This window comes from Lathyrus oleraceus, chromosome 1 (assembly GCF_024323335.1).
Source record: "Lathyrus oleraceus cultivar Zhongwan6 chromosome 1, CAAS_Psat_ZW6_1.0, whole genome shotgun sequence".
Classification (NCBI taxonomy): Eukaryota; Viridiplantae; Streptophyta; class Magnoliopsida; order Fabales; family Fabaceae; genus Lathyrus; species Lathyrus oleraceus.
The window spans coordinates 254,331,086-254,344,084 of record NC_066579.1 but is presented as its reverse complement, the minus strand read 5'-3'; the positions used below and the strand labels follow the sequence as shown (position 1 = coordinate 254,344,084).

Here is a 12,999-nt window from a genome sequence, read left to right as displayed (position 1 = left end):
ATAATTGGCTAATACTAATGAGATTGTGCTTAAGGCCTTTAACTAAAAGGATGTCTGAGATAGTAGTAGAGGATGGATTACCTACACTACCTTTTCTGAGTATAGCTCCCTTGTTATTATCACCGTAGGTTACAAACCTTTTCTTCTTAGCCACAAAGTCAAAGAACAAGGAAGTGTCACCTGTCATGTGTCTTGAGCATCCACTATTGAGAACCCATGTTCTCTCCGTATCCTCAAGACATTCCACCTACAAATTTAAACAAGGGAAGGAGGTACCCAATTTTCATTGGGTCCTAGTGTGTGAGTGAAACTTTGGTTGCATTTGGGCAACCATTGAAAAATGCCTTTAGGGACTAGAAATCTCCTAAATCGACATTTAACAATAGCATGTCCCCTTTTGCAACAATATAGACAATTTAAGTTAGGATGAGAGTTGCTTTTGCTAACTTGATCCTTTACCACATAAGTGTATTTTTGATAAGGATTATTCATGTTACTTCTAAAATATGATTGATCAATAGAAAAGGTAACTTTAGGTAGTAAAGGCTTGTCTAATTTGGCTTGAAGAGTTCTAACCTCTCTTCGCCAAATGTGGCAGGTTTCACATCCAGACCATCCAAACCAAAATCCCTTATCATCTTCAGTTTTTCCTTTAGTAACCTCTATCATAGATTTCTTGAGAGTTTCTAATTCCTTTTCGGAATCAGAAATCTTCTTTTCCAAATAACAGAAAATTTTCTTATTTGAGGCTAGGCGTTTGAAAGCTTCCTTGGCCTCATTGTGTAGAGTACTAAAGGCATTTTGCAAATCACAATAAGACATTTTATTAACATGATCATATTTAGAATGACTTACATTATTTTTCTTCTTTCTATGAGCTGTAAGACAAAGATTGGCATTTTCTTCTTCATCACTTGAGTTATCATCGCTTGAGGACTCACTATCGCTCTCCCATGTAATGTATGCACTTCTAGCTTTGCTAGATTTATTGCGATGTTTGTCTTTTCCTTTGTCTTTCTTCAGCAAGGGACAATCCGACTTATAATGACTGGCATTTTCGCAATTAAAGCATGATCCTTTTGACTTAGTTGTCTTACCTTCCTTTTAATTCAGGAATTTTGATTGTCTTCTATAGTTGATAAGATTTTTATCCGAATGTTGGACTTCATTCTTTCAAAGGTATCGGTTATACCTCCTTATGAACAACCCCACGTCTTCATTCGAATCTTTATCGTCATCACTTGATTCAATCACACATGTATCATTGGTGGATGACTTATATCTTGAAGTCTTTAAAGTGATAGACTTCCTTTCAGTGTCCTTAGCTTTCTCCTTCTTTTCCTTATTTTCCTTCTTTTGACTCTTCTCATGTTTCTCAAGGTTCATGAGCTCTTGCTCATGCTCTTGAAGCTCGCCAAACAATGTTGTCATGTCCAATGCTCTTAGATGATTGGCTTCCTTAATCTCGGTGACCTTTGGTAGCCAATCCCTGTTAAGACATCTTAAGATTTTATTAGTATCAACATCATTAGGGGTAGTTATACCTAGAGAATTTAACTGATTGATTAGATGAGAAAATCGCTTTTGCATATTGGCAAAGGTTTCACCATCCTCCATATGAAAAAGGTCAAATTCTTGAGTTAAAGTGTTGATTCTAGCTAGTTTGACATCATTGGTTCCCTTATGGGTAATTTGCAATGAGTCTCACATATCTTTAACACTAGTACAATGGGAAACCCTATAATACTCATCAACACCTAAGGCGGCGATGAGCATATTTCTGGCTTTCCAATCATAGTTATACTTTTTCTCATCTTCTTCATTCCATTGTGCTTCAGGTTTAGGTATAACAACACCATCCGCATTGGTCATGGTTATTTCCATAGGACCATCTTGGATGACTTTCCATACCTTCCTATCAATAGGGTTGATATGGATACACATACAATCTTTCTAATAATTGTAGTTTTCACCGGTAAAAATAGGCGCCCTATTGTACGCCCCTTTAGGATCGTTACTCATTTTCTAAAAAGTTATATGTGAAGCACTAGATGAACCGGTGCTCGTGATACCACTTGTTAGACGATAGTACCGATCTAGAAGGGGGGTTGAATAGATCAATTTTTGAAATTTGGCGCTTTTTAAATAAAAAATCAACGATTGCAGAAGCACCCTAGATTATAATCGTCTAAACGATTCATTAATGGAAAGATCAGATATGCGTGAAATCGAATGGGATAACTAAGATAGAGATAATCAACCACTATCTAAATCAATCGATTAACTACTACAATCCTTGATATCATTAACTCTAATAATTTGTTAAAACAATAAGAGAGCAAGTAAAATATTACTAGATTTGTGTGAGATTAATTTTATCGAACACTTGGTGAGCACTCCACACCAAGTTTCAATTTCACTCAAAATGAATGTGCAGAATTTTACTCAGTTACAATCAAAGTGATTGCACCAACTTATCGAACAATTACTATGCACAACAATCAAGCGATATTGATTTTACTATTAATTTCACACAAAACGTAATTAATGCAGAATTTAAAGAGTTAAGAGATAGAGAGAACAAGATCGGATTTGTTGAGGCAGTTCCCATATCGTCCTCACTTAGGGTACGTCTGCCCTCAATTCTAAATCTAGAATTGAGATGTTTTTATTAACACGTGGCAAAGTCAATAGAAGAGAACAAATGAACACCACCAATCAACCCCTAGTGTTGTTGCAGATCCTATTCGGCTTGTTTGACCGAACCCACCGTTCTTCAAACTTTTCATTCGGCTGAATCTGCGAAGCAAAGGTTAGTGAAAAAAAACCAATTCTTGGAGGACAAAACCCCAATGGTTTTATTCAAGAAAAACCCACACAAAGCCTCAATCCAAACTAAGATTACACAATCTTGTTTGGACGTTATCACAACAACAATGCACAATGCTCAACAAAGATTGTTATGTGTGATTACTGAGAAATGCAATGAAGAATGAAGATGATGAGCACTTTGGTGTATATATTTTACTTTACTTGTTCTTTTGTTGAAGAAGAGACTCTAGAATATTTATATGATGCATGGACCAAAAAACAGACATAACAGAATTATTTTGCAAAATTACACAGCAGAAACTTAAGTCTAAGCAACGGCCATTCGACTTGTTCATACAGGTCACTCGACCTGTATGGACCCGAGGAAAAATTATTCAAGTAACATAGGCGATGAGTCGACTCAAATAGGGGATGAGTCGACTCAAACAGAATTTTTCCAGGGTTGAGCCGACCTATGACTCGACCTGTTCAGACCCGTGGCTACATGGTTCAAATGAAAATAGGCATTTAATTAATGCAACATGTGGATGAGCAGACTAATTCAGTTTTCCCAGGATTGAGTCGACCTGTGACTCGACCTGTTCAGACCCGAGAGTTATGCTCCGAGTCATGAGTCGACTCACAGGTCTTAAACTCCCAAAAATGAGTTTTGAACTGTATTTTGACCAATTTAAACCAATCTCTTATGAACCTAGTATATTTACGATTATCAAGTGCATGATTCACATCTATGATATGCTCCTATATGCCTGGACACGTTGAACTTGTATTTTGAACATGTTAGAGGATGAATGCATTCTATGAAATGATGATATTGTCCAAAGTACACGTTATGGGAGATTAGAATGGTTTGACATCATTAAATAAGGACTAGGCTTATTTTCCCTCACAACAATTAGCTATGGCAAAAAAATTATAGGCTTCCAATTTAATCATGTTTTAAAAGTGGAAAGATTTTTTTGTGACAATAACTATGTGGGGTTTAACCTTGACAAATTTTAGACTAGGTACGGTAGTTTGCCTTACATGCCTTAATGACCGCCCTGTATACAAGTATGCCTATTAGTATCATTAAGTATCTTTACAATTGATTGGACAAGAAGGAGTGGCAAAAACCCTTTATTGCACCTCGCCAGATCACTGATCACAAACATATCCAAATATAGAATTTTATGAAACAATGCGGAAAAAATTATTAGTAAATATTAAACATTGTATAACATATAGGTGAAACGGTGTGTTTTAACTCCATATATGATGTTTATTCCCGATGGAGAAAATGTGGTCTATAGATAGAATTTTGAACCCAATTAGACATTTGTTCCGTAAAATAATCAAAATGTGAGTTTATATTTGTATTGACTCAAATTCATCTTAAAATTAAAACTCAGGTATGTATTATATTACAATTTAAATTTCAGTTGTTTAAGGATATTTTAAATGGATATTTGCTAAAGATATTTAGCATGTCCTTTTAAATTTTTTTCTGTCCATGATACTTTTTAGACACTTCCGTCAATTTTTCATTAAAAATAATTTTCCATTTATAGTTTTAAAGATGTCTTAGTTGAGAATACATATGATTTTGATCACACTAAAGTAGTACCTTTAATCATAAAAAAAATATGTGTATAATTTGAGAAAGTCCTAAAAGGTGTATTGTACTTTCTAGAAATGTTATTAAATATTTATAGAATTCCAAATTTATTTGGTATTTAAAGACCAACCAAATAAACAAATTAGACATTATTGCATTTATATTTGATCCAAACGATTGTGATGATTTGTTGCAAAAAGTCTCACCTATTCTTGTTATGAGTTAACTGAACCTCAATCTCAATTTAGAGGATTTTATCAACCAGAAGAATGTTGTTTTGAAGGAAATGATGCCTCCGATAAAATAACATTCTAATTAGGGGTAAAAGTTGGTTTCCTCTCCAATATTCTCATAAAAAATTAGGGTCGTGTAGGAGAAACATTGTTAAAGGCGCGTGGTCCTAAAATATTAGGCAACCATACAAAAAATAAGGGCGGGGAGGGACGGGTCTGCGGGCACTGAAACCTTTAAAATCTAAATTGTCCAAAAGTGTATGTTAATACCCGTGTTTACAAAATCCCACATAAATGGGATGGGCCGATGCATACATATAAGATGGTGAAAGTTTAAAACCTTGACTCGCCCCACATAAAATTATGCTCAAAACATACATGCTCGACAGGTCGTGCCGGTTTTTCCAATCCTTAGTTCCAATGATGCACATATTGTTCGCTAGAGGCAAGAGTACTTTCTTGACATATGATATTCAGACTTTGTTCTCCAATGCTTTAGTTTTTATCAAGATTTCTTTTGTTATTGACTTTAAATAACTAGCATAATATTTAGGTCGTGTCTATTTATATCTCATACGTGACTTATCATTTGATCAAACTATGACTCACTAAAGATTTTTCTTACTTCTTATCCTGAATGTAACAACCCGTATAATATATATCTAGAATAATATCATAGAAGTGTTAATAATTGGTACTGATCCAACATAAGTGCCTAATGAAATCAATATCTATACATGTCCAAACTAAAAACATTAATGGAACATGTTATACAATAATCCCTAAACAATAAAAATCTAAGAACTATGTGCAATATCTTCATTGCACACAACCCCACAACGGAAGATCATGATAAACGGTATCCCTTGAAACATCCATAACAGCTTCTCATAGATTCAACCTGTAAGGATTACCTGAAAAATAACAACAATAATGGGATGAGATAATAATCTCAGTGAGTTCTCCTATCCTATGGATCCACTCGGCTCTATAAGGTTTCTAATCAGTATTCAACTCATATCCAACTCAAGTCAACAAGGGAACGAAGACTTGAGCGACGGGGAAACTATCTCGCGATTGTATGGCAACATGCATCTGAGTTCTCATAACTCAACCACGATCATTATTCAGATCACGAAACATCAATTCCCGAATGGACTTACGTCTAAGCCAGGCCCGGTTCATGCATGCTCATATGATTCAACTTTTGCGGTGGATATCAGGTTCCCCTATGGGACTCGAACCCACTTTTAAGAACCATCACTCGTATGGGACTTTACCCACTTTGAGTCTCTTTCACCGTATGGGACTCTAACCCACTTAGGTGTCCACCTTTCCCCCATGTCCGCCATGGTTGGGGCTCAAACCCAATTGAGACTCGAATCATTGGTCCCACATCCCAATGCTTACTCATCTAAGCATACCAATTGAGATGTGTACCACCATAAAAAACACATATTTTGAATACATGATCGGTTCCACAATCATCGGTTCCACGAATCATAACAAAATTCATCAATCACTGGTGACTTCGTTCACCACAATACACAAATAATAACATGGCATGTTCCATACAATACGTCTCATTCTCAATCATGGCAACAATTCGTCCACGGCCTCACATAAGCGTCGTACGAATGAATACCATTTTCTCATACATATATCACACATGTTCCATAACCTAGATTATCTTTCTAAGTTATTAATCAAGTTATTCTCCTAGGTTTCCTCACTCAGCTTTGTAAGGTTTTTAATCATGTTATTTCACCTTCAACATAACAACCATATTTAACTTTCATCATAATATAATTCATAGCATTTATAAATCACATAGTATTTTATAACATGGAACAATAATAATAGTCATTTACGTTATCTTTCTAACGCATTCGTCTGTGTCCAAAACGGAGTTATAACCCTCAATTAATTCATCAATCTATCTTAATCAAGATTTAGATTAACATTTATTCATTGCATAAGTATTCAACAACAACATCTTTGGCCTAGTGGTAAGGCTTGTATAATTCCAAGGAGGTCCCGGTTTTGAACCCCATTGGTGACATATTTTAATTCATCAAATAATTAATTCATGTCAATAGATTGATCAAATGAATCGATTGAATGTGAAAGTCTTTTAACCACTCCTTTTTCCAATTTCAACCACCCAAACAGAAAATTCATCTTTTAACCACTCCTTTTTCCAATTTCAACCACCCAAATCCATACATACACCATCATGAATCCATGCCAAAACACATAACAATCATACAACATAATATAACATCATGAAGCAACATCAACATGTTATTATCAACAACCATAACCATAAGGTATCAACATCATGATACACTAAGACAACATGTGAAGGTTAGGGATCAAGACATAAAAGCATGGATGGGTAAGAACAACAACAAGCTCATCATGGATTCATCAAGTTCATGATTATGCATTACACACAAAACCTAACCCCCAAATTTATAAAGTTTCTTCCCCCAAATGCTATACTAGCTAAGAACTCACCTCATGATTGATAAAGATGGTGAGAAGAAAATGATGAAGAAGATGACATGATGATGGTGGTTAATGTTTCCATGGCTTTCTCTTCTTCTTCCTTCCTTCATTTTCTTCTCTTCTTCCTCTTTCTCTTTCCTCTTTCTCTTTCTTTTCTTTTTCCTTTCTGATATCTCTCACTCTCTCTTACCTACTTCTTCTTATTCTTTTCTTCTTCTCTTCTTTCTTTCTACACCACACAATAATATATAACATATAATACATATATATATATATATATATATATATATATATATATATATATATATATATATATATATATATATATATATATATATATATATATATATATATATATATATATATATATATATATATATATATATATATATATATATATATATATATATATATATATATATATATATATATATATATATATATATATATATATATATATATATATATATATATATATATATATATATATATATATATTATATAATATTAGGTAGTAATAAAATATCCCAATTGATATTTTATCTTCCAGTATCAATTGACCAATTATTAATGTTACCAAAAATAATATTGGTCTGTCTCTTTTATTAATAATTAATATCTTCAGAGTTCACTAGTTACTCTATTGGTCCCAATTGACAACATTTAGAGCACATAGGAGCTATAATTGTTACAACTAACAAAAGATAGAGTACATAGGAACTCAATTGGTCTCAACTGACAACTAATTGAGCATTTAAGGGAATATGGGATATTACACTGAAGTCTAATGCAATCATATGAGTTGGCCCATAATGACTTTGATTTGTTCAACTATACTCGTTTTAAGTTATAACTTATTATCGAATTAGTAAGCATGTTTAATTGCTCGTTAGCTCATAATTATTTATACTTTTTCAAGTGAATAATACATAGACAATTATAACCAAATCACAATGATTTATATTACTATAATAGATAGTCAATAATATAAGATTTGATTAATTTTATTTGTGTTAATTTAATATGTACACTTAAAGCTTTCTATAAATGAATAATCAATTCTTATTTTCTTATTGTTGTACCCCAAAATTTGTCCTCCCTTTTTCAATCATGCATTCATATCCATGGGTTGATCATCGTGGTTTCTGAGTTCTTGGCTAGTGAAGTTAGGGTTTTTGAGTGGATGAGCCCCTATTGGCTCAACTTAGATGTTCCTTTGGCTAGGGGATGCAAAACCCTATTGACTCGATATTTGAGGCTTGCATGCAACCATGACACTCTTCAGAGGGATTCAAATCCTAATTTGCAGATGATTGGGTAGTAAGGCTGCATGTTTGTTCCCTAGGTCCCATCTTGACTTCTAAACCCTAATTAGGAAGTCCATATGCTGAAGATTTGGCCGATGAATATTCTACTCTATCACGAAGTCTTTAATCAAAGTATGAAGGCCTAGGCAGGTAAGTATTTGACTTAGGCACCTTGGTTAGGTTGAAACCCTAGTTCATTTGGGAGGGTTCATGCCCCTTATCCTGTATGTCATGTCCATATCATTTGTAAGGCTATGTCTCTTATACATATGGTTGGGATTGCTAGCCTTTGGTTCATGCTTCCAGAGTTCATGGACTCTTGATCTCCTAGGCCATAGATCTCATTGTTGCATTTTTCCATCCATAAGGCTATAAACTTTAATCCAAGATCCATTGGCCTAGTGCATTAATCGATGTACATTCATAGGCATATGATTCATACATTTAAGGTCTTTGTAGGGAAGCATGGTTCTTCCAAGTGTCGTTGTTCTTTATGCATAATACCTATCATTAGCTCATAGTCCACATTGTTCAAGTATCATTAATGGCTCATTCACTTCAAGCTTTGACCTAAGCATAGATAATAGAGAGTTTTCAATTCGAAAGTAAAGTTGGTATTGAATCATAAAGGAGTGTTTTCATCCGAAATTTGTCAACTCAACCGTACAAATATCATTTACATCATTCCTACAAAAATTACACATCAAAACACAATTTTGACCAAAAGTTGACTTTGATCAACAATTGACTCTTGGTCAACTTTGACCAAAGTCAACAAGTCAAAGGTGTTCCTTTTAAGATGAACCCATGACATCCCTTTCATACACATCTTATGTATTTGGTTCATGCATATTAAAACATTTGGAATTGATCTAAAATTGGATTCACCACTTTAAAAATCACTCACATTTTGGTTTTTCTATTACACAAGAGCAACCTAAATAGGGGTTTATTTACAAGCATTACACTACACATGGTTCTAATAGAGGGCACTTTACACTTCTACTTGTTACTTTGGATTAAGTTCAAGAAGAAGCAAGGACGTGGTCATCCGTATGAGGTGGTGTGGCATTCGCATTCAACCCGGACAATGCTTGAACCTGCAGCAAACGATGGCTATACATCAAGCAAGCCAATTTCAACCTGCAAATCCACCAACAAATTAAATTCAGGATGCTTATAGTCCAAGTTAATCAGCATTCTTTTTATAACTAACAACATGGTTCATGAGTTCCCAAGGCTAAATCCCTATTGCCATGATACTAGACCAGAACCGAATCGTGATAACCTTCACCACTCCGTTCAGTTCCAGTTTTTACAACTTGCTAACAGTTAACATATAACCGCACCATAATTAACATTCCATAGGAAAATAGGAGTATCTGCTAACAATTTCCTTTTATCCGTAGGAATGCTAACATTACATGAAATGACGTTTTCACTAACAAGATTAACATTCACAGCAATTCAATCATGGCAAAGGCACAAACAGCAGCTTCGGGGTTGAAAATTCAGCAGGATGCGTTCTACATGAAACATAACACATAGCACAAAAAAAAGGCTCAATATAGAATCCAATTTGCATTTTCATAACTCACAATTTAATTCACTGATAAAACACATGACAACATGCTGCCAAATGCCCTGCAAAAACAATTCAAACCAACTTCAAACATGTACAAACTAAATGCAAACATCATAACAGCTTCATACATTCCAAGCCAATACGTACACATTATACATGGTATTTCATCCAAAGAGCTTGCACACATTCACTCAACATTCAAAGCATGGCATGCATTATGATAAACATCAAACCTTCAAACAAAGTGCATCGACATTTCATTCATTTCAAACCTAATTAATTAATATCCATTAGCATCAACAACCATTTATATCAACCATTCATCGTAACAAAATTAATTTCATATATCACATACCAACATTTCAAAGCTTAGTAACATAGCAATGCATATGCAGCAGGCCATAACAAAGCCATAGAAAACCCATGCAAACTGTCCATTCATCATACTAGCAGCCCTATCATTATAACTAGATTCAATGTATTCACTTCAAACCAACATAAGCAATGCATTTTCTAACCATTCCAAACCATTAAAGCATTAACCTGCAATAAACTACAACAACAATATCAACCAGTTCTTCACCAAGCAGCTTAGCCTAGTCAACATTTGCATAACAAAACCAAGATCATCGCACACAAAATTTCAGTATAACAAATCAACATGAATCAATTCTGCAGCCAAATGGACATGATTATTTACAACATTTATTCACATGAGCAGTTTTGAGCTTCGATAGAAATTGGAAGAAAAAAGAACCATAACAGAATTTAGATTCCAAAACAGAATCCTCTAACTAATCCAACTGTTTCGCAACTAACTATATAACTAAATTAATAATCAACTAACTCTCTAACAGAACATAACAACCAACAAGATTTGAACTAATTCCATAACCGAATTTTAACAGATTTTGTAAACTAACTCTAACCATTTTTCAACTAACTACAACAAACTTCTAACAAACTTCACATACCATCACTAACATAAAACCAATTTGGATTAACAGAATTGTCAAAAACAAATGGATGCTAACAGAATGTGCATTTGTAACTAACTTTGGCATTCCAAGTGAATTCCATAACAGAAAAATTAAGTCCTATATAAACGTATGCCTCAGTTCAGAACAGAAAAAAAAATTCATTCGGTTTTCATAAAATACATTCATTAATATCAGTAACAGATCATTTATAATAGAGGGAGGAGAGTTAACAAGCATAAGGATGAGCAGGGTATGAAGGTACCTCACCTTACAGCAAGAGGAAGAATCGTACTCTGCACTTCCATCTTCCAATCTTCCTCACGCGAAGGGACGCCGGAGTCAAGGGGCCGTGCCGTGGATCGCAACAGGCTTCTTCGGAGAAGCGCTTTTTCCTCTTCGGTCTCAGCAAACGCACGAATCAGGAGTCTTCATCACGAACGTCTCCACCTTGATTTCAGATGCGACGCGACATCGATACCTTCACGAACGTAACGTCTCTGTCTTCATCCCCAACGCAACGGGCACGAAGCTGCATCTTCATCGACCACAAGCAGAACATCTGAGATTGAGGTAAGTTTCTCGGACAAATTTTTCGGCACCGTGAAGTTGTTCTTTGAACTAATGCGTTTCTATGGATGCAGATTGTGGGGAATTGTTGAAAATTTTACTTCTTACCGTACGTTTAACCTCATACCCCTACAATTCTTAAAAAATTCTAATTCTATCCTTAACTGGTTTTAACCAATTTATCATTTATTTTTACCATTCAATTGAAACTTTCAAAAATTACACATTTCACCCTCGCACCGGAATTCCTGGAAAAAGACTTCCGGTATGTATTTTTTCCAAACTGGATGACTTCTCAAAAGGCATCCGGAACACACAAAGTAATAAATCGGAAGTCTTCACGAAAGAGTTCCGATTCTTTAAGAAAAAAGTCACGTTCCGGAACACTTCTTGAAAGAGTTCCGATAAACAAAGTGACACATACCAGAACTCTTTGAAGAAGTCTTCTGGTTTGTGTATTATGTGTTCTGGAACTCTTTCAAGAAGTGTTCCGGTTTATTTTTAATTTTTTTAAAAAAAATTTATTGTGCAGGAATGGAAAATCTTCCCCAAATATGTGTAGATACGTCTGATGCGTTTATAACGACGGAAAGATTTGGTACACGAGAAGAGGTAATCAGATGGATTAAAGAGGTTGGAATCGATAATAAAGTAACTGTTATTATCAGTCGTTCAGATACTGAAACATGGAAGAGAGGGAGAAGTAACAAATTAATATTTGGTTGTGATAAAGGTGGGAAACACAAAAGTACTAATAGTGGTACCCAAAGTGCGTCCAAAAAATGTGGATGCCCATTTAAAATCAGGTCGACTCCGGCGAAAGATGGGTCTGGTTGGAAGATTGATGTAAAATGTGGGTTACATAATCATGGTTTACCTGATAGATTAGAAGGTCATTCCTTTATTGGTAGGTTGACCACAGATGAGAAGCAACATGTCGCTGATTTGACAAAGAGACATGTACCACCTAGACACATATTGCTTTCCTTGCAAGACCGAGATCCTGAGAATGTCACTCGAATTACGCAAGTATACAAGCATAAGAGTGTGATACAAAAAGAGATAAGAGGTCCTAGAAGTGAGATACAACATATGTTTAAGCTTATTGAGGATGCAGACTATGTCTATTGGAGTAGAAAAAAGGATGACTCGAAAGTTATGAGAGAGATATTTTAGGCTCATCCTGATTCAATTAAGTTGTTTAATATTTTTCCAATTGTGTTAGTTATGGATAACACATACAAGACAAACAAATATAGACAACCTTTGTTTGAAATTGTTGGCATGACATCAACCGAGTTGACTTTTGCTGTTGCATTTGCCTATATGGAGTCTGAGCAGACAGAGAATTTTTGTTGGGTATTAGAGAAACTAAAATATTTGTTTG

At 34.7% G+C, this 12,999-nt stretch overlaps 1 long non-coding RNA gene across 1 annotated transcript; it reads right to left on the bottom strand.

The window, feature by feature from the left end:
* Positions 1-9,097: 9,097 nt before the first annotated feature.
* Positions 9,098-11,731, bottom strand: LOC127129819 (uncharacterized). The gene is made up of 2 exons (XR_007806388.1): positions 11,313-11,731; positions 9,098-9,623 (listed from the first exon to the last, which is right to left on the bottom strand). It is a non-coding gene; the product is annotated as an uncharacterized LOC127129819 (long non-coding RNA).
* Between the last annotated feature and the right edge of the window lie 1,268 nt (positions 11,732-12,999).